At 39.5% G+C, this 22,192-nt stretch overlaps 1 pseudogene; it reads right to left on the minus strand.

Moving 5' to 3' along the window:
* Positions 1-21,814, minus strand: part of LOC145805267 (xyloglucan endotransglucosylase/hydrolase protein 4-like) — a 34,354-nt pseudogene extending 12,540 nt beyond the window's left edge.
* Positions 21,815-22,192: the final 378 nt, after the last annotated feature.

A 22,192-nucleotide genomic window follows, 5' to 3' on the forward strand; every position in this document is an offset into this window, starting at 1 on the left:
GTATAATTTCACAAAAGCCCCAAACTTTCACAAAATTACCAAACCAAGCCCAACATCTCAAAATACCAAAATTTAAAGACAAAACCCATAGAGAGGAGTAGGTTATCCCTACCTCAAATTCGGAGTCCCAAAGGAGAAGATGACAAAACCCAACGTGCTCCAAAACCCGAGATTTTCAGATTAAAATGAAGCCCTCGACGATCAACAACTTTTTTGTAAAGGCCAAAGGTGAGTAAATCACTCCTACTAGATCAAAACCTAGAGAGAAGGTAGAGTCTAGAGTGAGAGGCTCAACAATGGTGATTTTGGAAAAGTAAGAGAGAGAAGAGAAAGTGAAAAAGTGATTTGAAAAGTCACAATTTCGGGACTTTAACCCAGGTCTCCGCTCGAGCGTAAAACACCCCGCTCGAGCGGCCACTCACAGACTTCCGCTCGAGCGGCCAACCTCCCGCTCGAGCGCAGAATGCACTCGCTCAGCACTTTTGCAGAACCAGGCCTCCGCTCGAGCTCCCAACCCTACGCTCGAGCTCACAACACTGCACAACAAGATACTGGATGGATGTAATCTACGCTCGAGCGCCAACACCTCCGCTCGAGCGTACAGGCCAAAAATCTGGGCAACTAGTTTTGGTTTCTAAACTCAACCAACCTGTAACAAACCCGCTCAACACATCCTATAACTCAAATACAAAGTAAGAAAGGATGTAAACAAGATAATAAGCAACTACCAACATCCACGGACACATGTCCGGATCACTATACAACAAGGGTAAACCCGGGATCGCTATAACAGCTAAAATTTGAACACACTTTCGAAATGTGCTATGAACTAAGACACAATCTATTTGAAACAAGTTGATGAGTTTTACTCTTCCATTATTTGTTTGTTTGTTTGTTCGTTTTTTCTTGCGCATTTTAATTAAAACATGGAATATTTTGGTGATTGTGCACTTAGAAAAGCTTGAAAATAGATGTGTTATTCTATAATTTTTCTTTTTGGACGATTATTCAGTAGTCCTAGAGTATTCTATAATTTTCCATTTTTTTGATAGAATGTATATTTGGGGAAAGAAATGGAGATTATGAATGAGATAAATGGAAAGTGAAAAATTTAGTAAATTCAGTTTACATGGCACCTGATATGTAATTTTAATAATAAGGAAATACCGCTATGTAATGAGTTGGACTTATCAGATAATTTTAACGAGTGACAAAAAGTGGGGTAAGAGACAACCACTGGATTCATCGAGAGAGAGCCCGATTTCTCTGCCTTGATGAAATGGCAAGATATGTTGAGCCCGATTTCTCTGCCTTGATACATGTATAAGACTTGATCTATGCAAAGTAAATTTTTGTAGCTAAAATTTGTACATATAAAAGGCTCTGATCTATTCAAATTGATGATCATGATGAAGAGGTTGAAGAGTGTGGCAAAGAGGTCGAAGAAGTACTTGGAAGAGGCACATACAACTCTGTTTTATTTTTAATTTTTTGATGTTTTTTTTTTTTTTTTTTTTTTTGTGTGATGATGATGAACAGATAGAATTGGTGATTATGTTGTTAATGAACAAATAGGATTAGGTACGTGTAGTATGGTATACAAACTAATCCTTGGGTTTGAAATAATAATTGATCCTCATGAAATGGTTTTCAAATGGTTTTTAAGATATTCTTAAGTGATTTTTCAAATAGTTTTCAATGTTTCATTGTGTTGGATTTGTGTTATTATTATTATTTTTTTATATATTTTTGTTGATTAGGTTGTGTTTCTAAGATTTCAGTTTCGATTTGTGTTTGTGTTTCTAAGATTTCTATTTGGTTTTGTGTGATTAGGTATGCATTCAATGGAACCACAGAAAAAGTTGGAAACAAAGCTTAAGAGACACAAAGCATTGGAACAGAGCATTGAAAATCATTATGTTTCTTTTCAATCAAAGCAAAAGAGACCCATCAATTTGGGTTTGGGTTTCTAAGATTTGGATTTGTATTTGTTTTTCTAAACCTTAAACTGATGTGTTTGTGTTGGATTTGTGTTTTTAAACCTTAAATTGATATGTATTTGGATTTCTCTTTCCTTTTTTGTGCTCTGTTTCTTTTTTCATTTTTTTATTTATGCATCTTTAAATTTATATGGGTTGGTGTTAAGTTAAGTTATGTATTTGGGTTGGTGTTTCTAAACCTTAAACTGATATATATTTGTTTTTATTTTTTGGGTTGTCAGGTGAGGGTCTTGACATTGGTTTGTGGGGCTGTTGACATTGGTTTGGGTCTCAACATTTTCATATTTATTTTTTTTTCTTCAACCCGTATGTCTTTCATGGGTCATTATTTTTGTTTCATTTTATTTTATTTCTATAATCCAATTAAATTTTCACTCATAATTCATGGACTATTTATTCATCCCTGTTGAAGACATGGTGAAAAAGTAAGAAAATAGATAGTGGTCGGTTTTCTTAATTGTGTTGCGCATTCAAATGCTTGGCCACTATCATATCTTTATTTATTTTATGTGCTATTCAAATTGTGTTGATATATATATATATATATATAGATTTTTTTTCAATAGGAATGCAAAATGTGTTGATATATTATTATTATTTTCAATAGAAATGCAAAAAAAATATGTGAAAGACAGACCCCGCAAAGGACTGATGGCTACTTCTTTCTACCGACAAATTGTCTTTCAACACAATTTTTTTCTTCCTAAAGACAGACCCCACATGAATATATTAAATTTTAAGTTTTTTTTTTGGGGTTAATTTTTCCTAAATTTTAATGATACCTACAATTATTCAAACAAAACTGGCTTATGTGTGGTGGCAGCATACACTTTTCTACTGTATTCATGTTCCCCATGATTAATTAAATGTTGAGGATGCATTAAATTAATTAATTAATTGACATTATTTACACTGAACATTATAACTACATTTTAATCCCAACATTATTTACACCGAACATTATTTACGTCGTGCCTTCAGGCACGGGCATATGCTAGTAATATTATAAAACGCAACCTGAGTTTGGATCTTTGCAGGGCTTTCTTGCGGTGGTTCCTGTAATGCCCCCAAAACAACGTCGTTTTGGGGCAAAATTCTCAAAAAAAAAAAAAAAAATCCTAACTATTGTTCACACTTCACGCCTCTCCAGTGTCGGCCATTTTCTCCAACGGCTTCGGCGACCCTCTTAACCCTCCTCTCCCTCTAGCGACCTCCTCCAATCGTGCTCCTCATTCGGCCGTCCTCCCCCAGCTACATCACCCCCTCATTCCTTCCTTTTCCTCTTCCTCTTCCTCCTTTCTTTCTTCTCTAGATCTAGAAAAAATAGAGGGAGATGATATGCACTTGTCAGTTTTCGACAACGAATTGTGGTGGCTTTGAAAGGGATAAATTTGCAACGATTTGAAGCAGCAATGAATACATCTTGCCTCTTTGACTTCACTCCATCTCTCTCTCTCTCTCTCTCTCTCTCATATATACACGTGTATATATATATATATTTATAAATCAAAACAAACAAATACACAAACAAGCAATTACTTTGCAAACTATGAAACAAAACATGAAATCATGGTTTAATTTTTGTGGAACTATTATGGTTCTAATTCCTAAGCATGAGACATAGCATAGAATAATATGTGGGTTTCTTTACTTGGTATGTCCAAGTTCACGTGAGGAAATAGATCCCCAAAAATTGATCTTTGTTGATGTTGTTGTGATACTCAAATTTAATACAATAAATTCGTTTGTTCCATACATTTTATAGCATAAATGATGTTTATTTTGTTCAATCCCATAACCGATATTTACTTTCAAAAAATATTTTTGAATAATGAAAGTTAAATATACTGAGAAGCGGGTTTAATTGAGATAGAAGTTAGAGAGAGAAAATAAAATATTCTATTGGAGTTTGGCTAGAATTGAAAAGCAATATTGCTTGTATGGATTCGAGATGGTTAATTTGAAAGTTTTGTTAGCAAAACTGAGTTTACTCTCTTTTAGATCTAGAAGAAGAAGATGAAAGAAAGAAAGAAAGAAAGAGAGAAGAGGAAGACAACGGAGGGAGGAGGTGGTGCGATTGAGGAGAAACTAGGGGAGGCTTGTCGAAGAGGAGGGGCTGGGGGCTCGCCGAACAGTACAAAAAATTAAGGTTTTAGAGACCAAAATTTAGAAACAATTATTTTTTAGAGACTAATATTTTTGTTGCGAAAAGTGTCGTTATTATATTTTTAGCAACAAAAATTAGATATTAGTGATAAATTATTATCTTTTTGGGACCAAATTTTTTGTCTCAAAAAATAAACCATTTTGTGACTAAATTATTGTCCCTAAAAATATATTTATTAGTGATATATTCAAAATTTTGTCGCTAAAAGTCTTATTTTTGACTTTTTGAGACGACTTTTTAGCGACTATCTTCACAACGATAGAAATTGATCCCTAAATATCTTTTGCAACAAAATTTTCATGTTTAGAAACCAAAAAATTTAATTTCTAAAACTCTCATATGATATAGTGGGAACTGATGGAGAGGTGACCGACAATGGAGGGATGTGAAGAACAAATTACTTTTTTTTTTTTTTTTTTTTTTGGGTTAAGAATTTTTCCCTAAAACAACGTGACATTATTGGAACCATTACGGAAAAGCCCTGCAGAGAATGTGGACTTCCCAAATAATCACCCGAGTTCAGACTCACAAAAGATGGGAGATGGTTATTTCCACAAGCCAAATTTGAAGCGACAACCATCAACAACGTTAATCCTCCGCATTTCACATTTATTTATTTATTAACATTATGCATTTCACGGGAAGTTTTATGTGTTGTCACTTGTCAGTCGTTATCAGTTTCAAAAATAAAAATTATTAAATACGTCGTACTATGATTCACACACATGATGCATTTCATATAGAGTTTAATGGTGCTGTTTGGTGTAGCTGTTAAAACAGATTATAGATTATAGCTTAACAGATTATAGATTATGACTTTAATCAGAAGCTGTTAATCTGTTTGGTATAGCTGTTGGATTATAGATTTAAGTTGCTGAGTAGTGTTTGTTAAATAAGCTGTGAAATAACTTTTTCAATTAATTTTTATTTTTTATTATTCACTATTTGTCTACATTTTTCATAAAAAATAATAATAATATTTAATAGTCTATTTGGGTCTTTTTCTATAGCGATCCCGGGTTTACCCTTGTTGTACAGTGATCCGGACATGTGTCCGTGGATGTTGGTTGTTGTTTATTATCTAGTTTGCATCCTCTTTACTTTGTATATTGAGTTATAAGATGTGTTGGGCAGGTTTGTTACAGGTTGGTTGTGTTTGGGAGCCTAGTGTTGCTGCCCAGATTTTTGGTCCTTCGCTCGAGCGAGGAGTTTGTCGCTCGAGCGAGTGTAGTGTTGCGTCTGGTTCTGGACCTGAGAGTTGCCTTTTTTGGCTCGAGCGAGCTTCCTTCGCTCGAGCGGTCTGAGTTTTTCTTCGCTCGATCGAGAACTTCTTGGCTCGAGCGAGAGTTTTCTGTGTCTAGTCGCTCGAGCGACCAAGTCTTCGCTCGAGCGAGCGTGTTTTATATCAGCGGACAACAGCGTTTTAAACATCACTTTTTCACTTCCTTTCTTTGAGCAAAACCTAAATCCGACACTCTCTCTCTCTAAACTTTCATTCTCTCTAAGATTTGATCTCCCTAGAGTGTGAATCTAGCCTAGGGCCTTTGTTAAAAAGATAGAAGGCGTTGAGAGCTTCGATTTAATCTGAAAAAGTTTAGATTTGGAGCAAGTTGATCTTTGAGTCTTCATCTCCTTTGTGGCTTAAACTTCGAGGTAGGGATATCCTACTCCTCTCTATGGATTTTGTCTTTAAATTTTGGTATTTTGAGATATTGAGCTTGGTTTGGTAATTTGGCAAAAGTTTGGGGCTTTTGTGTAATTTTACAAAAGTTGGGGTTTTATTCATAATAAACCTAGATGCATGTTTGGCATGGAGAAATGGAATAAATGTTGAATCATTGATGAAAATGGGACCTAAGGGTTGAAATGGTAATTATGGAAAATGGCCTAATTACATTGTTTAATTAATTGGGATAATTAATTGTGAGAAATGAGGAAATGAAATGTTGATTGAATATCCATTGTGCATTTATTTTCTGTTTAGAAATAACTGCTTTGGGCTATCGGTGGAGGATAGTCGTGATTGTTGTAGACAATGCATGATGATTAGGCAAACTGAAACTAATCAATGAAATGTGTCATGGAACTTGACGGTTGATAGAATACATTAACTGTATGTATTGGATGATTGTATATAGAACCAATGTGTTTATATACGTTATGTGTAGAGGAGGAGATAGGGGATGTACTCCGCGGTTTAGGGGAAGATAGGGGATGTACCTCTAAACCGGATAGTGTTGGGAGAAGATAGGGGATGAACTCCGTAGACACAGCTCATATGCTTGTCTAGAGAAGTAAAGATAGAGCTTATATGCTTATCTGTGAATGTGGGATATTGTTATTATACATATCTGTTGAGAATGTGGATATAGCTCATATGCTTATCCGAATGTGGGATATAGTTTTTATACATATCTGTGGAAATGATGAAAGAGCTAGCATGCTTATCTGTTGAAAAAGGAAAAATGAAAGGTAACTTAGACTCATAAGTTGTATGACATAAATGTGTAATTTATGTGAATGTATCAGTGTTGACCATCTATCAAGTGCTAATATTTTAGTCATTGTTCATGGTTGGTTTAGTGTATTTCTACTGGGCTGTGGCTCACCCTATATGGGAATATCATTTTCAGGTGCAGGTAGCATGCCACCTCCAAGGATATAGCTGGGAGGCTAGAGACGGGCATACTTTTGTCGCTTAACTTTTGATGTATTACATGTAACTTCAAGCCAAGGGCTTAATGTGTAAACGAGTTAGTACTCTTTGTTGTAACCAAGTGTTAACTTGGAAAGCTGTAAGCCCGTAGGGCATTTTGTTTTGATGTTAACATGTAATACTTATGTAATGGAACTCCAATGAATAAAAGAATGTGGCTAGTTTATATGTAAATGCATGTCTTATCTGATGGGTTTATTGTTGTTATTTTGAGGGCGTTACAACTTGGTATCAGAGCGTACCGGGTTCGAATACTTTGGGTACGTGGGAAGTGATTAGTATCACAATGGGTTTGTCTCGTTTGATAGAGACTTAGATGTAGTACCTTATGCTATGTGCTTAATTGATAGCATGCTTATGTGATTATGTGGGTATGGGATTTAATTTCTGGGATGTTGATTGGATCCTTGGGTTTCTGGGAGTCTTGTTGGAAAAGCACTTGATCAATGTTGTTTCTAACCGGAACTCTAGTAACGTCTCGGGACTATCACTATCCGGAAATGAAATTCGTAAGTGCTTATGTGTTTATGTGCTTATGTGGAGTGAATTACAGTTGTCCATGCATTAGGACGTGAGTGTTTAGTTTCGGCACATTTATGAATGTGCTAACGTTCTGTGTTGCCTTTATTAGGATGTCAGGACGAGGAAGAGGTGCTAGGCGTGGTAGACCTGCGAGGCAGGAAGTACCGTTACCGGGTGAGAGTCCGGTAGTGCAGGAGGGGGTTGGTCAGGCCAATGTGGTCGAGCCAGTGGGTCAGCAGGCTATGGGTGCCTTGGCCAGAGAGATAGCAGGAGCTTTGGGTATTCTTAGAGCTGGGAATCAGGCAGCTGAGACAGGGCCTTCTTTCTTGAAGAGGGAGTTCTTCCGGTCTAATCCGGATGAGTTTGTCGGGGATCCGAAGGAGCCACTGAAGGCTGATGAGTGGCTAGAGCAAATGAGTAAGACGTTCGAGATGCTTGGCATCGAGGACGGAGCACTGAAAGGGACCTTGGCATCTTTCCAACTGAAGGGAGATGCGGGTCAATGGTGGAAGTACGAGAAGGCTCGTGTTGGTGGTACTTGGGAGGCGTTTATAAATGCTTTTCAGGAGAGGTTTTTGTCTGCAGCAGCTAGGGAGAAGCTGAGGGATCAATTTAGCCGGCTTAATCAGCAGGGCTTGTCAGTGGCCGAGTTTGAGGCTACTTTTACCAGTCTGTCCAGGTTTGCACCGGAACTGGTGGCGTCTGAGGAACGCTGTTGCTATGAGTTTGAGCGGAAGTTGAGGCGGGGCCTCAAGTTGAGAGTTGGTGGGTCTTACATCCGAGAGTATAGACACCTAGTGGACGCTGCAGCTCATATGGAGCTCATGATGCAAGAGGAGGATGAGGGGCAGAGAGGCTCCAGGAGGAGCCAGGATGGTCAGGGTGATGGCAAGAGGCAGAGGGGTTTTAACCCTCAGCAGTCGCAGGGTGGTGTTGCTAGATCGACCTTCCCAGTGCCGAGTGCAGGCTCTGGGAGAGGGGGTCAGGGGGATTTCACCTGTTACAAGTGTGGCCAGCTGGGTCACAAGGTTTCTGTTTGCCCAAAGAAGGGTGGGGGTCAGAGAGCTGCTTCTTCTACGGCTAGATCACAAAGTCAGAGTTTGGGCAGGGGGCAGCCCTTGACTTGTTATCAGTGTGGACAGCCTGGGCACCTGAAGAGGTTTTGCCCGCAGTTGAGTGCCACTTCGGGAGCATCTGGTTCTAGGCAGACGCAGGGTTTTCAGCCAGCTCAGTCTGTGCAGGCCTCGAGGGCCAATCCGGGAGTTTCGTCATCCCAGTCTGTGCAGCAGTCTTTTGCTCCGAGAGGTGAGCAGGTAGACCAGGGGCCTACGGGGCGCGTGTATGCTGTTACCGCGCAGGATTTAGTACCAGCTCCATCAGTAGTGAGAGGTACTTTTCTGTTTTGCAACTCGGTTGCTAGTGTGTTGATAGACACGGGTGCATCTCATTCTTTTGTAACTGCTGCATTTGCATCTGTTTTGGAATTGGAGTTAGCACAGTTAGCATCTCCTATTTGTGTGGTATCGCCTTTGGGTGGTGAGTTGATCCTGAAACAGGGTGTTAGAGGATGTGATATAGAAGTCGCCGATTATAGGCTTCCTTTTCCGTTTGTTGTCATGCCCATGAAGGGTTTTGATGTTATTTTGGGTATGGACTGGCTATCGTCATACCGGGCTGTTATCGATTGCTACCGCCAGAGGGTCACGTTATGTACCTTGAGCGGGGAGTGGTTCCATTTCTTAGGAGACCGGGTGTAGACGCGCCCGCGGAGGGCCTCATGCTACAGTTCGGACTCGATTTGTGTCACGGTTCTTAATCTAAACCAAAGAGTCCAAATCTGGCAAATCGTTTTGAGAAACAGATTTTTGAAAAGGTAGTGCCAAACATGGACTGCTTTGCCAGATACAGAGTCGCCGCCTAAATATTTTTTATGGGAGAATTTAGGAAACCCTGACTCGGTGCCGAAGGCCACATGTCCGTCATCACCGGAGTTGTCTCGGCTCGGGAGCTTGGGTACGATCGGGGAAGGTCAGCTATGAGCACCCCCTTTCGCCCGGTCCGAAGACCGGCCTCTACTAACCGTGATATCCGTTTTTGAAAACTTTATGTGTTCTTAAACCAATTGTTAGCCTAGAATTACTATGTTATGCGCGCAGCAAACAAGTATAGACCAAATCGCCCAAATTGGAACAAAACATTTCATGTTTGTTTTGAAAATGGTTTGCTACTCGCAAGTAGGCTAAAATGCAGATTTTGCCACCCTCAAGTGGGCTTTTAGAACAGATGATTTTGCCACTATCTAGTGGGCTTAAAACTCACAGTTTTAATGCATTATTCCAATTTAGGTAATTCAACCTCCATCCACAGGCATTCAAGCAGTTATATCACATAAGCAGCTAGCCTCATGGTAATCATACTGTCATGGCAACACTCGCACGCATGCGATATGCTAAAGCATAAAAGCTTACCTAGTACTCCGAGCCAAAACAGAAACTAGTCAGTAATCATATGCATGATCCTAGTTCATGTTAAAAATGGCTAATGCAACACATGCAAAGATGCAATCTAAACAGGCTCGGCTATCCTAAAGATGGCATGTGAAATGCTGCAACTAACAAGTTCTCAACTTGGAATTGAAATACAAGTGCAGTTAGCATGATGTGCCGAACCCGGTGCATGTAAGACAGATGTATGGATGCACGCATGCTATCATACTGTTATGCTAATTTAAATATGCCCTAGTCTACCATCATAAGCAGGTAAATAAAAGGGAAGAAAGAAGCGGGGATTGGAAGACATACACACCACCCACACACACTTATTACAAATACGCCCTCACTCGGAGGGACCGAATAAATATTACAGTCCGAATAAATAACTAACTACTTAATTAATTATTACAGAATTCCTATTTAATTAACAAATTAAATGCAAAGGGAAGGTGGCCACGGCCCCTGCCTCGGGATGCGCGAATGATGCATGCTTGACCCATATCGCCCGGAAACTCGCTGCCATAGCACTGTTGCCTCTGTTTTTCACTGCCCTGCTCTTCTGAGGACTGCCAAAGTCTAAGGACATGCTCTCTGGATGTTGGGGAATACCACCGGCTGGGAGGGATGGCCACCGGCCATGGGGAATGGTCACCGGCCGTTGATGAAGTTATCGGCTATTGATGGATTGGCGGTCGGCACTGAATTCTGCCGGTCGGCAGAAACTTCCTGCAGAACCTGCAATTGGCAGCAGCAGAGGACAAGCAGTGTATGACATGGAATTTTTAGGCAAATGTATGCATGGACACACTTCCTATCATGTAATGGACTCAAGGGAACATGGCCCTCGACCCTCGGGCCACCAATCACGCATTTCGATGCATGATGGCCAAAGAGTCAAGTATGCATTTCAATGTCAAATGCAATGCACACAAAACATACAAGGGACCCAACCTCAATCATGGTTGGTCAAGAGGCGAGGCAATGCACAACAATGCACATGCGACCTAAGAATGCAAGCAAACATACAAACATGCAATATAACTACATGGCACACACAATGCTAACAACATAACATGCACAACGTATTGAAACATGGCATACACAATGCAAGATGGGCTTACACCAATACAAGTGGACCTCAGCCACACTCACATCAGTGGCCATAAGATGAAAATGAAGTGCCTCGAAATGCGTGCACACGGGCACGCAAATCGAGGCAATGACATATGCAGTGCAATGGCTAAAATGGCATATAGAATGCAACATGGACTTATACTAACATGAGAGAGCCTCAGCCACACTCACATAAGAGGCCGATGAATGAAAATGGAGTGCCTCGAAATGCGTGCACACGGGCACGCAAACCGAGGCAATGGCATACGCAATGCAATAGCATGGAAATGGAATGCAATCATGCTAATGGAATTTCAGCACTGAAATGTGGGGGAAAACAGCCCCGAAATGAGGCGAAAACACAACCGATGCATGGAATAGTCCCGAAACATGGACTTTTGGCACCCGAAATGGCTTACAGCTATACAAAGCATGCACAATATGGACATGGAACATGAAGACAGAAGCAAAACAGCTTCAAAATAAGCATTTTTCTAGTACAAGTCATGGCCAAACAACAAGCAAAGATAGGGCAACAATGGCATGCAAAAATGGCCCTAAACATGAGGTTATGAAGCAACTCACAGCTGCTAACTCCAAACAGGTTAGGTCCCTTCAAAAACATTGAAGAGGGGCCCAAAATAAGACTATTTACAGTTTATGGCAGCCCCAAAAACAGTATAAAAATATATTAGAAATGCAATGCAAAAATGAGGCTCAAAAGTGGCTATAACATGAGGTATACAAAAAATTCACCAAACAAGAAAATACCCTTAATAAAACATGTTAAGGAGGTCAAAATAAAGCCACTTTTAGTTCGGACCAAGGTCCAAAAACAGCAACATCAGGGGCTGCCAAGACATACAAAAATGGGACCAAAAAGAGGATATAAAGGGAAGTACAACATGGAAGTCCCAAACAGTGTTGAGCCCTTCTTCAATGTTGAAGAGGGGCTCACAATAAGCCTATTTTCAGTTTACATCAGGCTCTAAAACAGATCACACGCAAGCCAAAAATTCTATGCAAGATTATGGCATTCAAGGAGGACTAATGAAGGAAGTGCTAGCTACTGTCCTCAAACAGTAAGAGGTCCTCAATCAAACATGAAGAGGACCTCAAAATATGATGATTTTAAGTTTGGGTCGGAGCCCAAAGATGCAAGAAACTATGGCTTAGATATGAAGCAAGAAAAGGCTAGAAAAGGGAAGATGAGGACTCACCCTTGAAGACCAGCAAATCAGCACCTCTTGGACCAAGTTTAGGTGCTCCTAAGCTTTGGAGAACAGCCTCAAGCTACTGGAATGGGCGTTGGATGCCTTGTGCTATGAGTTGATGAAGAAATGGCCCAAGAACAAAGGTGTTTGATGGTTGAATGAGAGAGATATGGAGAGAGATGGAGGTTTGTATGTATGTATATCAGATATATCTATATATCTCTGGTTTTTCTTGCCTCAAATCTCTAACCTCAACAAAGGAGGAGGAGAGGTGCTTATATAAGCAATGCTAAGCTTCTAAGACAAGCTTCAAAGGGGCCAAGGGGTTCAAGGGGGGTGCAAGGCTTCTAGAGGAAGCTAAAACAGCTGGCCAAGAAGCTTGGCCAAAAGGTTCAAGCTTCTAGAAGGTTAAGGGGTTTAAAGGCTCACAAGGTGCAAAACAAACACACATGCACGTGGGGGATCGATTCTGTGCATTCCAGCTGGCACAGCTGGAATCCACTCAATCTGCAGAATGCTCCGGAAGGTCGTCGGCTAGCAAAAATTGCCGGTCAGCAAAATAAAGTGCCGGTCGGCACACTAAATTGCCGGCCGGATAAATATAGTGCCGGTGGATGGCCGGTAAGGTCAAAAAACTGCCAATTTGTTTCCAAATTGAAGCCCCGGAAGTTAGCTTTCCAATGGCGCAAACCTTGCATCAAAATTCCTCCTATGCAAAAAGTTATGCCCTTTTCCGTGAAGCCGCGCAGTTTCGATCCAACCGGGATGATGCCCGACTTCAACTGATCATATCTCCCCCACCCGGACTTGGCTCTAGGAGATTCTTGAGTGCAAAATGAAGCCTCGGAAGTAAGCTTTCCGATGGTGGTGGCCCCATAGCTAAACTCCAAGTGTACAGACAGATAAGCCCGATTCAGCGAGGGCTGCTCGACTCGCTTCTAGCAATTCTTGCCTATCTTCTTCTTCAACTTGGCTTCTCCCCTCTTCTCCTCTTCTCTTCAACTTCAAACCCCCTAAACAAAGTGTTTTGAAGGATTTGCTTCTCTCCTTGCCGAAGAAACTGAACAGTTGCCCTGCACACCTCTCAACACCGAGCAAACCATCAGTAGTGCCCAAGTCTTAAGGGCGGTCAAAAATGGGGTGTCTACACCGGGTTGGTAGTGTTTTGCCACCGGGGTATGATTCGCGAGGGCGAAGTGAACTTAGTAGTCTACTTGCTAGCTTTGAGAGTGGTGAGAGTGGTGAGACCCAGCATGTATTGCCGAGGGTGGTTTGTGAGTATTCGGATGTTTTTCCCGAAGATCTCGTTAGTTTGCCACCTCACCGAGAGATAGAGTTCTCTATTGATTTAGTGCCCGGCACGGCTCCGATTTCTATGGCACCTTACCGTTTTGCTCCAGCAGAGTTGGTTGAGTTGAAAGTTCAGCTCCAGGAATTGCTCGATAAGGGCTTTGTTCGCCCTAGTGTTTCACCGTGGGGAGCACCGGCCCTCTTTGTTAAAAAGAAAGATGGTGCCTTGAGATTGTGTATTGACTACCGGAAGTTGAATCGGGCTACGGTTAAGAATAAGTATCCTATGCCCCGTATAGATGATTTGTTTGACCAGTTGAAGGGTTCCCGTTGTTTCTCTAAGATAGACTTGAGATCGGGTTACCACTAGTTGAGGGTCAGGGATGAGGATATTCCGAAGACGGCATTCCGTACGCGGTATGGCCATTACGAGTTTCTGGTGATGCCATTTGGGCTTACCAATGCACCGGCAGTCTTTATGGACTTGATGAACCGGGTTTTCCGGGAGTTCTTAGACCGATTTGTGGTCGTCTTTGTGGACGACATTCTTATCTATTTGTCTTCTGAGGAGGAGCACGAGGCACACTTGAGAGTGGTGCTTGAGTTGCTTAGAGCCCATAGGCTGTATGCCAAGTTTGGGAAGTGTGAGTTCTGGCTGAGGGAAGTCAAATTCTTAGGCCACGTGGTATCCGGGGAAAGGGTGTCTGTTGATACATCCAAAGTAGAGGCAGTGCAGGATTGGGCACAGCCTAAGAGTGTGTTTGAAATCCGCAGTTTTCTGGGATTGGCTGGGTATTACCGTCGGTTTGTGAAAGATTTCTCCAGGCTAGCGTCACCGTTGACTAGACTGACTCAGAAGGGAGTCAAGTTTGTGTGGAGTGAGACTTGTGAAAAGTCATTCCAAGATCTGAAAGTTAGATTGACCACCGCTCCGGTGTTGATTATTCCGGAGAGAGGGTTGGGTTATGCGGTTTATTGTGATGCCTCACGAGAGGGTTTGGGCTGTGTGTTGATGCAAGAGGGGAGAGTGGTAGCTTATGGCTCACGTCAGTTGAAAATACACGAGAAGAATTACCCCACACACGACCTAGAGTTAGCAGCAGTGATCTTTGCCTTGAAAATCTGGAGGCACTACCTTTATGGTGAGAGGTTCGAGGTATTCTCGGATCATAAGAGTTTGAAGTATCTGTTTACCCAGAGAGACTTGAATTTGAGGCAGAGGAGATGGATGGAGTTCATCGAGGATTATGATTTTGAGTTGCATTATCATCCGGGAAAGGCCAATGTTGTGGCCGATGCCCTTAGTAGGAAGACCATTAGTGATGTTGCTAGTATAGCCATCCGGGAATGGGAGATGTTGGGAGCACTTGGCGAGTTTGATTTGCTATTGGGCGAATCTGTTGAGGCTGCGGCCTTGTTTTCTGTTGTTGCGCAGCCTACACTTGTGATTAGAGTGTTAGAGGCACAGAGAGGTGACCTTGAGGTAGAATCCCTCCGAGAGAAGATCTCCAGTGGGAAAGTTGAGAAGGGTTTGACGGTGTATCCCGACCTGAGTGTGAGATACCGAGACCGTTTGTTTGTACCGGAGTCATGCCGAGAGGAAGTACTCCGAGAGTTTCATCATTCGCGCCTTGCGGTGCATCCGGGAGGTACTAAGATGTATCAGGATTTGGGTCGCCAGTTTTGGTGGCGGGGTATGAAGAGAGATGTGGCTGTTTTCGTATCGAAGTGCCTTACTTGCCAGCAAGTGAAGGCCGAGCATCAGAGGCCAGTAGGTTTGTTGCAACCCTTGCCTATTGCCGAGTGGAAGTGGGAGCATGTCACTATGAACTTCGTTGTAGGTCTTCCGAGAACTCAACGGGGTAGTGATGCTATTTGGGTGGTTGTAGACCGGTTGACTAAGTCGGCGCACTTTATTCCTATGCGCGTGAAAGATTCGGTAGATCATCTTGCCGACTTGTATATTCGGGACATAGTGAGATTGCACGGGGTCCCAGTGACGATCGTCTCAGATAGAGATCCTCGTCTTACTGCTAGGTTGTGGCAGAGTTTGCAGAGTGCCTTGGGCACTAAGTTGACCTTTAGTACGGCTTATCACCCTCAGACTGACGGGCAGTCCGAGCGTACTATTCAGATCCTTGAGGATATGCTTCGGGGTTGTGTCCTTGACTTCAGTGGGACGTGGGAGAGGCACTTGCCCTTGGTAGAGTTTGCCTACAACAACAGTTTTCAGTCTAGTATCGGTATGTCACCGTTTGAGGCCTTGTATGACCGACCGTGTAGGTCTCCAGTTTGTTGGGCCGAGGTGGGTGATGCACCTTTGTTGGGTCCGGAGTTGGTTAGGGATACGACGGAGAAAGTTGAGCTTATCCGTAGGAGGCTTGTTACAGCCCAGAGTCGACAAAAGAGTTATGCTGACCGTAGGAGGAGGCCTTTGGCGTTTGAGGTAGGTGATCATGTCTTTCTGAAGATATCACCTAGACGAGGCCTGATAAGGTTTGGGAAGAGTGGGAAGTTATCCCCTCGGTTTATTGGTCCTTTTGAGATCCTTGAGAGGATTGGTGAGGTTGCTTATCGATTAGCCTTACCACCGCAGTTGTCCGGAGTGCATGACGTGTTTCATGTGAGTATGCTTTGGAAGTATGAGCCAGATCCATCACATGTGTTGGATTGGACTGATTTAGAGGTAGATGAGGATGCCTCGTATGAGGAGAGACCGGTTCGGGTCTTGGATAGGCGGGATCAGGTCCTGCGTGGCAAGACCATTCCTTTGGTGAAAGTCTTGTGGAAACATCACGGAGTGGAGGAAGCCACTTGGGAACGTGAGTTGGAAGTCCGAGAGAAATATCCGGACTTATTTGTTGATATGTGATCTTGTATTTAAATTTTGCATTTTGTTGAACTTAAGAGCTTTTATATATGTCTTAAGTTGTGAAACATTGAAAATGTTTTGGTTATTGGAAGTATGTTTTGGAACTTGCCTCATATGGAAGTTGAATGTGACATTATATATGTTGATTATATTGTTGAAATTGAAAAGATAATGCATAATGTTGATGCATGTTGAAAATACATATGTTGTTTACATATTGTGATATGTCTCTTGTTAAAGGGATGGGATGACCGGTAATGGGTCGAATTGTTGAATGTTAAATTGTAACATTGTCTAAAATGAAGGAAAGCTTGTTTTTTTGAAAACTTGTGCTTAATTTCGAGGGGGAAATTCTTTAAGGGGGGGAGGTTATAGCGATCCCGGGTTTACCCTTGTTGTACAGTGATCCGGACATGTGTCCGTGGATGTTGGTTGTTGTTTATTATCTAGTTTGCATCCTCTTTACTTTGTATATTGAGTTATAAGATGTGTTGGGCAGGTTTGTTACAGGTTGGTTGTGTTTGGGAGCCTAGTGTTGCTGCCCAGATTTTTGGTCCTTCGCTCGAGCGAGGAGTTTGTCGCTCGAGCGAGTGTAGTGTTGCGTCTGGTTCTGGACCTGAGAGTTGCCTTTCTTGGCTCGAGCGAGCTTCCTTCGCTCGAGCGGTCTGGGTTTTTCTTCGCCCGATCGAGAACTTCTTGGCTCGAGCGAGAGTTTTCTGTGTCTGGTCGCTCGAGCGACCAAGTCTTCGCTCGAGCGAGCGTGTTTTATATCAGCGGACAGCAGCGTTTTAAACATCACTTTTTCACTTCCTTTCTTTGAGCAAAACCTAAATCCGACACTCTCTCTCTCTAAACTTTCATTCTCTCTAAGATTTGATCTCCCTAGAGTGTGAATCTAGCCTAGGGCCTTTGTTAAAAAGATAGAGGGCGTTGAGAGCTTCGATTTAATCTGAAAAAGTTTGGATTTGGAGCAAGTTGATCTTCGAGTCTTCATCTCCTTTGTGGCTTAAACTTCGAGGTAGGGATATCCTACTCCTCTCTATGGATTTTGTCTTTAAATTTTGGTATTTTGAGATGTTGAGCTTGGTTTGGTAATTTGGCAAAAGTTTGGGGCTTTTGTGTAATTTTACAAAAGTTGGGGTTTTATTCATAATAAACCTAGATGCATGTTTGGCATGGAGAAATGGAATAAATGTTGAATCATTGATGAAAATGGGACCTAAGGGTTGAAATGGTAATTATGGAAAATGGCCTAATTACATTGTTTAATTAATTGGGATAATTAATTGTGAGAAATGAGGAAATGAAATGTTGATTGAATATCCATTGTGCATTTATTTTCTGTTTAGAAATAACTACTTTGGGCTATCGGTGGAGGATAGTCGTGATTGTTGTAGACAATGCATGATGATTAGGCAAACTGAAACTAATCAATGAAATGTGTCATGGAACTTGACGGTTGATAGAATACATTAACTGTATGTATTGGATGATTGTATATAGAACCAATGTGTTTATATACGTTATGTGTAGAGGAGGAGATAGGGGATGTACTCCGCGGTTTAGGGGAAGATAGGGGATGTACCTCTAAACCGGATAGTGTTGGGAGAAGATAGGGGATGAACTCCGTAGACACAGCTCATATGCTTGTCTAGAGAAGTAAAGATAGAGCTTATATGCTTATCTGTGAATGTGGGATATTGTTATTATACATATCTGTTGAGAATGTGGATATAGCTCATATGCTTATCCGAATGTGGGATATAGTTTTTATACATATCTGTGGAAATGATGAAAGAGCTAGCATGCTTATCTGTTGAAAAAGGAAAAATGAAAGGTAACTTAGACTCATAAGTTGTATGACATAAATGTGTAATTTATGTGAATGTATCAGTGTTGACCATCTATCAAGTGCTAATATTTTAGTCATTGTTCATGGTTGGTTTAGTGTATTTCTACTGGGCTGTGGCTCACCCTATATGGGAATATCATTTTCAGGTGCAGGTAGCATGCCACCTCCAAGGATATAGCTGGGAGGCTAGAGACGGGCATACTTTTGTCGCTTAACTTTTGATGTATTACATGTAACTTCAAGCCAAGGGCTTAATGTGTAAACGAGTTAGTACTCTTTGTTGTAACCAAGTGTTAACTTGGAAAGCTGTAAGCCCGTAGGGCATTTTGTTTTGATGTTAACATGTAATACTTATGTAATGGAACTCTAATGAATAAAAGAATGTGGCTAGTTTATATGTAAATGCATGTCTTATCTGATGGGTTTATTGTTGTTATTTTGAAGGCGTTACATTTTCTATTTTTAAAAAAATAAAAAATAAAAAAATCTAAGAGTATAACCGTGAATTAACATGTCCACAACAAAAGCTGATAATCAGAAGCAAGGGGTGATCAGCTTCTCAGAATTAGCTTTTTTGACTCAAAATAAGTTGTTAGAATTAGAAGCTATTTGAAATAAGTTTAACCAAACAGTTCAAAATAATTTTTTAAAAGCCAGAAGCCATAAGTTGGCTTAAAAAAGCTCCACCAAACACCCCCAATATCTTGTCATTTGTCATCGTCCCTATTTCCAGGTCATCTTCACAAATGAATGGTCTGTAGCTCTAACAAGGATTCCGTCCATTTTGATCAAATCAACAATTGAAAATAATGTGAACCACAACTTGCAAGTTTGTTTTTTAAATATAAATAAGATATATTGATTCATCGTTATGAGTTTGTTGTTAAATAAAATGTAATTCATTTAATATATGTTATAGTTCTTATGTATTGATTCATTAGTTAATTAATTCATTTATTTTTTGTATTTTTTATTTTTAGTGATTTTTTTTGATATTTTATGTAAATTTTATTTTTTATTTTTAGATACATTTAATTTAAATATGCTTAAAAAGTGTAATATTTTTGAATTTTTTTTAAAAAAATTCATCAAATATAAAAAATATAAAAATTCAGTACATTTTCTTATTTTGTTGTATATAATAAATTTTTTAAAATATTTTTGTACAAATTTTTTACTTTTTAAATATATTAAGATTAAGTGAATCTAATTTTTTTTTTTTAAAAATAATTAAAATATTTTAAAAATTATTAGAAAGATAAAAATATGAATTGAAAACTTATAAAATTATTTTTGAAAATTGAAAACTAAATTTTAATGGGACATTTATTCATAAATCTCTCTTCACCAACTTGTGCTCCAATTAATCCAAATTATTTTCGAGGGCTGCTATTAACACATACATTTATTTTTTGGACCTCTCAATTTAAACTTTTTATTATTATTATTATAATTATAACCTGAAGTAAAATTTCAATAAAGGTAACCTCCAATGGAACACCCACCCACCAAATGAAGACAATTAGTATTGCACTCTACAACATTGTACACCCACTTCCAGCTCCACCAAATCATTCAACAGAGACCATTCACCGACCTAAACCCTAAACGGTATTCATCTTCTCATCACCACCCTAAACCCTAAATAAAAAATCATTGTTACTGTGGGATGAAGTCGTTAGTTGAAGTCATTAGTTCAAATCACTGTCACCATTCGTTGATATAAGAAATCAACAGTTTAGATGAGTCTAGCAATAGAGGATGATGACAACTACTTGGACGAAGTTGGCATTGCATTGATAAGTTTGTCTATCTTCTCGATCCTTGACTTAATGATTCTTTGTCATTTTCGATTGCTGTTATGTTGTTTGAGGTTGTTCGGTACTGGTTTGTTGATTGTTAAGATTTTGTTCGATAACACAGTGCTGAATAAAAATGGTTAAAATATTTTTGTTGGTTGGTTTTACTTAATGAAATCAAGTAAGTGATTTAAATTGATGAAATTAAAATTTTAGAATTTATTTTGTTATTATGGTCAAATTCTAAATTTTCTTATAAATATTTCAAAAAATTCCTTCGCTGACAAATTTAATAAATAAATAGCTGGTTAGGGCTCAACTTCGTCTCCACGCTCCTTCACGAAATATTCACATTGTCAATATGAATATTATTATTAGAAATATTTTGGTAACTGTGTTACTTATAGGTCTTATTGGAATATAAGAAAATAAAAAGTTTGCTACTAACACCTACTTTTATTCATTGGACCCCTCAATTCTTTGAACACCCACTCTAAACACTAAATTTTAATAATATTTCTTTTAACACCACACTTAATACCAAATTTATCCCTATTTATAATATCATCACCCAAGTTATGCACACCCACCTCATTTGCACACCCTCTCCATCAGTCAACGACGTACGACAGTCCCTCTCCTTCAATAAACTAAAAAATGACAGTCTCTCTTTCTCGTTCATTTATTCAAAACCCTAAACCCATTAATAGTGAGAACACCAATGCATTTCGTCTGAAATTGAACGACGATTGTTCAATTTTATACCATTGCATTTCTTCTTCAAATTCGTATGGAACTGAGAAATAGAGTTGTCGAAAATCTATCATCCAACATATCAAGAGAAAAGTCCTCAATTGAATGACGACTAGGAGAAAAATCCTACAAACGAGAACCGTTTGACATACTAGTGTTGAACAAAACATTACTGTTCGAAGCTCATTTTCCGAACTAAATATTTTTCAATGAAAAAAAATCTATTTTTGTTGGTTTTACTTAACGAAAAAATAATTCAAATTAAACATTTATTTTGTTATAGAGATCAAAATTCTACTTTTTTTAATAATTACCTCAAATTTTTAATACTATAATCAAAGTTTAAAAATTATATTAACCGACCCATAGGCTAATTTAAAAAAATGATAATAATAATTTGAAACGAACTGCGAAATGACACAAACCCTTCTCAATCTGAACATCATCACCGTTGATCACCCATTAGCCACAAAAGTCTAATGATATCTTTTCATATGTTGCTAAGAAAAACCCAACGCACAAGTAGGAATTCCTGCACGTTTTATTTTGATATTTTGATAATTCGATATTTTGTTTCTTGGATCGATTCATTGGGGGATAAAATCTCTTTGCCGTGCACATGTTCAAACATCAAGGAGTTGCATCTTCACTATCCATCAATGTCTGATAATAATTTGGATAGTGAGATTTCGTTTGTTTAGGTAAAAAATATCCTTTTAAAAATATTTTAGTATTTAGTATAATAAAAAACGAAAGTTAACGAAAAATATTTTTCAAAATCAATGAAAAACACGTCTATTTAGGCAAAAAAAATATTTTTCACTTTTAAAAGGCGAAAAACTTTTTTTAAACTAAAATTTTATCAATATCACAACACCACCACCACTATTCTCACCTCCACCACCACACCACCATCGGAAAATGCTATAGGCCCAAAATTTTTACCAAATAAATGAATAAATGACTTACAAGGGTCCACCACCATTACCACAGCCATTGTCAACATCATTGTCACCATCACCATCGTTGTCGCCCAACCCCCATGCCACCACCTATACCTCTACCTTCGTTCTACCACCATCATCACCAAATATAGAAAAATATTTTCTCCATTAAACATTGTCTATAAAAAGGTTTCTGTAAAAAATATTTTTCATTAGAAAATATTTTTTGTCCCAACAACGGAGTGTGAGTAAAATTCTTAGGTTGTGTTGGAAAAGGTAAAAAGAAAAGAGATGTGAAATGCAAATGGAATATAACTACATTTCATATATGTTTTCGCTTTTCCTTTTCAAATCTCTTCCCAAATCCGTGAATCAAATACAACTTTTAAATTCTTATCGTGTATTTTATTGGTCTTAGTATCAGGTTAAGATTGTTTGAGACCTTATTTGGGATTAAT

This window comes from Camellia sinensis, chromosome 13, assembly GCF_055761805.1.
Source record: "Camellia sinensis isolate YWXY chromosome 13, ASM5576180v1, whole genome shotgun sequence".
In the NCBI taxonomy this organism is placed as follows: Eukaryota; Viridiplantae; Streptophyta; class Magnoliopsida; order Ericales; family Theaceae; genus Camellia; species Camellia sinensis.